The 6,034-nt window shown below is 36.1% G+C and overlaps 3 pseudogenes; all 3 read right to left on the bottom strand.

Annotated features, from left to right (window-relative positions):
* LOC139738897 (NFX1-type zinc finger-containing protein 1-like) overlaps positions 1-6,034 on the bottom strand; it is an 86,802-nt pseudogene that overhangs the window by 60,725 nt on the left and 20,043 nt on the right.
* Positions 2-115, bottom strand: LOC139738914 (U6 spliceosomal RNA; annotated as a pseudogene).
* On the bottom strand, positions 2,879-2,992 carry LOC139738913 (U6 spliceosomal RNA; annotated as a pseudogene).

Raw genomic sequence — 6,034 nt, 5'->3', positions numbered from 1 at the left:
TTTTAATGTGGAACGCTTCACGATTGTGCGTGTCATCCTTGCTGCAGGGGGCCATGCTAATCTTCTCTGTATCGTTCCGATTTTAATATGCGTGTTCAAGATTTCTCTTGTCCACATGCACACAAACACACACATACACACACACACACACACGCACACGCACACACAAAAATATCTATATATTATTGTTACTCCATGATACGTTTAATTATTCCGGGACTAAATTGAACATCTGTTTTGTGTACGTTGATGTAAAAATTCTTTTATACAAGTGTATGAATATGTAATGAGTCGCGGTTTGTAATATTTATGATGAAATCACAAGGGGCATTGAAACGTCTTTCGCACTGGCTATTGCATGACCCCCATATCGTGCTTCCCTTGAGCGGCTTGACTGTGCTAATTATGTAGGTAGAGAGAGAAAAACATTGTACTGTTTAGTATCAAAACTTGATGTGCCCACTAAAGTTTTATGCAAGATCAATTCAAAACTGAATATTAAAAACAACATACGCTGTAGTTCATTGTCCTAACGACTAGTAACATTTAGACGAAGGGGGCGGGGTGGGACATAACCTCTAAGCATTGTAACTGAGTCATTCGTACATTTAATACAATACGACTCGTACGTGGCACTGCACTCGAAGATCGGTTAAGCAGAAGACGCAAACAATTATATAGGGAACAAGTTGAATTTTAATGAGTGAGTGGTATTACGATGATCAGAATAGTAAAAGATGTCAGGCATTGAAAAATAAGTTGTCATTGTCCAAATACTAAAGACATTTTATGTGTTGTTTTTAAAAGGGCCTTGCTGAAAACCAGACCTTGCTGAGCAAGCAACCCTTTCAAAATATGTGAAATAAATAAATAAATAAATAAATAAATAAAGACCTAACAATTACTAACATGCTATCAAACTGTCATAAGGTTACTCAAACACCTCTGTCTATGAGGAAAAAATGGGGGTACCAAATCTAGCCACTCAATGATTTCACTTCTCTTTAACAAGCTTGTCTTTATTTGTAAATCCACTGTAGTACATTGATGTGCTACAAACTCTCTCATCAGCCTTAATGAGTCAATTCACAATCGTCTCTCAGTTACATCTTATAGACATATTTCAGAATAATAAGTGGAAAGAAGCATGACCAAGCATGAATCCATCATTTGGCCATCATTCAATTAGTCACGTATGCAGAATGACGATGTCAAGATACTGTATCAATGATTAGATCGTTTCAACTGCATACATTATTCTTAGGCCTAAATTACATATACTACTGTTGGGTTCTTCTTATGATTATGATAACGGTTAAAGCATCGATGAAATAAGAATTTCAATTTGTTTGTTTGTTTGTTTGTTTGTTTGTTCGTTTTCTTTTTACGAAGCAGTGCTATTGGTCGCTCTTTCATAAAATGATCCTACCCTCGCCAAGCGATTTGTGTAATGATACAAGATCATTGCCAGTCATGTTCGATACAATCAAATTTTTATAATGAACTCGACGTTTGAATAATTTAGCATTACATGCTCCAGTAAACGTGGTACATAATACTACCGGATAGTTTTGGTTTGAATTAAGGGATGGTATCTTCTTCTTGAATACATTAAAAATATCCAACAACAACACGAAACTGAGATGTGTGTGCAGGCATGTGAAGACTTCAGACGAGATGACATGAGCACTTTCGCTGGTACATATCTCTATTATTTGTATTACCGATATCACCCTCACATGTGGGATTAAACATCTCAAATATCTTTATCATTTCTTGTCGATTCAATCTGATGACCTCTACACTGTTATGTCTGGTTGATGCAACGCTATTCGTTGATTTTAACTTTAACATGAAGTGGAGTTTTTGCAAACTCTTCCCTGACACTTCCCTCCCCTCCCAAGCCATCCTACTATATACCTACTTATGAATGTTATGCGTACAGTGACATCACTGTTTACTCGCTTAATCGCGAGGACCCACCCATCGAAATCAGTAAACGAGTTTCTTATGAATTTTCAAATTCATGAATATGATGATGATGCAAGACATGCGGTAAAAAAAAAATGAAATCACGTCACATTGCAGTAGGTAGGCCTAATATTGATACTGCTTTCAATAGCTGTTCTGTAAGCCTACTTTACAATATACTTACTGTTTTCGCCAATCAACCAAACAATATCTCCGCTACGCACCTTCCGCTGATGCACTGTTACATTCTATCACGGACGAATATGAATTAAAGAAAGATACGAGTTATGTTATACGCTTCACTTTACAATACTGGCAGTCGCAATAACACTTTGATCTTCCATGAAACGAGGCAAGGCATGCATATCGATTGTCAACACACAAAGAGCAACTTTTGCTCAATAACAATGCAAGGACATTGGTAACAAGGCCAACGCGCACTTCGAGTGGGATTGCTTTTGCATTCATGGGTGGATAATTATCATCGTTGTCGTTGTTTCGTGCGCACTGCAAATTGGGAATACCCGCGTATGGCGGCGGGATCTCATGTTCCGTTACGGTTGCTTCAACCATAGGTTGTCATAGAGCAGTAGAGAGCGGGGTTATCTACTTGTACTTTTCTCTTTGTGCAAACTAGAATAACACAGTGGCGGATCCAGAGGGGGGAGCAACCGGCGCACGCCCCCCCCCCATTATTTTTCGTAAAAAAACAAAAGACATAAAAAGAAAAACAATGAAATGAAACCCGGAAGTGGCACCAGAAATATTAGTCACGCCCCCCTTTACAGAATTCCTGGATCCGCCCCTGATAACACATGACGATAAAAGGTTAAACGTCAAAGGGTAAACGTCACAGACTAACTGCTGCTCATACACATTCTCTCTCTCACATTTTTTTCTTTTTTTTTTTAATGTGGAACGCTTCACGATTGTGCGTGTCATCCTTGCTGCAGGGGGCCATGCTAATCTTCTCTGTATCGTTCCGATTTTAATATGCGTGTTCAAGATTTCTCTTGTCCACATGCACACAAACGCACACATACACACACACACACACACACACACACACGCACGCACACACAAAAATATCTTTATATTGTTATTACATGATACGTTTAATTATTCCGGGACTAAATTGAACATCTGTTTTGTGTACGTTGATGTAAAAATTCTTTTATACAAGTGTATGAATATGTAATGAGTCGCGGTTTGTAATATTTATGATGAAATCACAAGGGGCATTGAAACGTCTTTCGCACTGGCTATTGCATGACCCCCATATCGTGCTTCCCTTGAGCGGCTTGACTGTGCTAATTATGTAGGTAGAGAGAGAAAAACATTGTATTGTTTAGTATCAAAACTTGATGTGCCCACTAAAGTTTTATGCAAGATCAATTCAAAACTGAATATTAAAAACAACATACGCTGTAGTTCATTGTCCTAACGACTAGTGACATTTAGACGAAGGGGGCGGGGTGGGACATAACCTCTAAGCATTGTAACTGAGTCATTCGTACATTTAATACAATACGACTCGTACGTGGCACTGCACTCGAAGATCGGTTAAGCAGAAGACGCAAACAATTATATAAGGAACAAGTTGAATTTTAATGAGTGAGTGGTATTACGATGATCAGAATAGTAAAAGATGTCAGGCATTGAAAAATAAGTTGTCATTGTCCAAATACTAAAGACATTTTATGTGTTGTTTTTAAAAGGGCCTTGCTGAAAACCAGACCTTGCTGAGCAAACAACCCTTTCAAAATATGTGAAATAAATAAATAAATAAATAAATAAATAAATAAAGACCTAACAATTACTAACATGCTATCAAACTGTCATAAGGTTACTCAAACACCTCTGTCTATGAGGAAAAAAATGGGTGTACCAAATCTAGCCACTCAATGATTTCACTTCTCTTTAACAAGCTTGTCTTTATTTGTAAATCCACTGTAGTACATTGATGTGCTACAAACTCTCATCAGCCTTAATGAGTCAATTCACAATCGTCTCTCAGTTGTCTTTGCTCCATCCGCTTCTGAGAAACAAGGATTAACGGAATGGCCTACTGAAATAATTATTATGCTTTGATAAATGTATACAAACTGCGATTGTGGAATTCTCCGCATGACAAAATGTGCATGATAACTAAACAGTGTAAAAATAAGCAAGTATCATTAACATTGCCATGATATCTTTCCGTTTTGTATGTCTGACACAGATGGAGAGAACCATGTTATAACTTGCTTTAGCTAATACACTCTGAAAGCTTCCTCGCAGTCATTCATTTTTTTTCCAACTTCAACATAAGAAATGCGTTTGTGAACACACTTTCTTACAATCAATGTATGCTGAGGTTGCAAGAATAAAGCTCAATACAATACAATACAGTACAATACAATAAATTTCAATACAATATAATACAATACAATACATGTATCTGAGCCTGTATGCAGGTTCAGAATGCTTTTGAGATTACAGAAATAAAACACCTTATAGACATATTTCAGAATAATAAGTGGAAACACTCTGACCAAGCATAAATCCATCATTTGGCCATCATACAATTGGTCAACACATGTGCGGAGTAACGACGTCAAGATAATGTATCAATGATTAGATCGTTTCAACTGCATACATTATACTTAGGCCTAAATTACATATACTACTGTTGGGTTCTCCTTTTGATTATGATAACGGTTAAAGCATCGATGAAATAAGAATTTCAGCAATATCACAAATTTTCAATGTATACAGTGATTCACTAGGATGCGTACCTAATTACAATATTGGGCATTGTTGATCTCCTGTTGCATAATAGCCTTAACGTTGTAACTTGCAAAGGGTAATTATTCACAATTGGAGATAACGGTTCCTGGTCTGAACAGATGACCGCGATCATCACAGTCTTATCATCAATTCTACTTCTGTTCTTACTAGTACTAAAACAATTGATTACATTCTTGTAACCAATACGTGTAATGCTCCGTCTTTGAATCCATCTCCATCCGTAATACATGTATATAAATATATACAATGTCACATACAAATTATATATATATATATATATATATATATATATATATATATGTGTGTGTGTATATATATATATATATATATATATATATATATATATATTCATTGTGATTGACAATTAAAAAATCACAATTTAAGGTCAAAGCAAATAGTATAAATCCAAGTGAAGACTGTGGTAACTCGGATGAAAATTACAGTTGAACAGGATGTGATATATAATGTCCGTGCACACCAGCACATGGAAGTAATGACACTATATTCTAAGAAGAGCTATACAGCATTGTGAACTGTGGATAGTTTAGCCACAAAATGTTTCTGAGATACAAAATTATAACTTTGATTCTGCATGTTTACATTCATTATATAGATCAATCTTAGCTGCAAGCATCACTTTGACAATATTGTTGGGGACAAGGTACGAATGGATATAATTGCTTGAGATCATATACTCCCAACAAGGTACGAATGGATATAAATGCTTGAGATCATATACTCCCAACAGATACAACAAGATACAACAGAACATTTCACTATTCAATATTCATATTGTAATGTGTCTCCCCGACTTTAAACCGAGTTCGTCACTGATTAAAAGTGCACGACATATTCTCTGCACAAGCTAGGATTCAAATGTCAATAAAATAAGGAAACTCATCATTGCATTTAATCAACCATAAGATGTTTAAAAGGTTAGTAAGCAATAACTACTTTGCAGCGATTCATCATGAGCGCTGGTGTTCAATTGGCTATGCATTGCTCAATACAAGTTGTACTACAAATTCTGTGTCAGACTTGCACGAACAATGAAATGTGTTGACATTGGACTGTGTTGAAATTACATTTATACCAGGGACATGTAGAGTCTTGAAAAGTAGAACTACATCGACATACAACGTATAAACGCAAGTCTCTCCTTCCCTTAGAACGATGTAACGCACAAGCCAGGTTTCAAATGTCAATAAAATAAGGAAACTCAGCATTACATTTAATAAATCATAAGATGTTTAAAAGGTTAGTAAGCAATAAC

Source organism: Diadema antillarum, unplaced genomic scaffold (assembly GCF_040938485.1).
Source record: "Diadema antillarum isolate AM-2024a unplaced genomic scaffold, OU_Dant_1.0 seq00000773_RagTag, whole genome shotgun sequence".
In the NCBI taxonomy this organism is placed as follows: domain Eukaryota; kingdom Metazoa; phylum Echinodermata; class Echinoidea; order Diadematoida; family Diadematidae; genus Diadema; species Diadema antillarum.
Note: the sequence above shows the minus strand (reverse complement) of the source record. Positions and strands in the feature narration are given on the sequence as shown.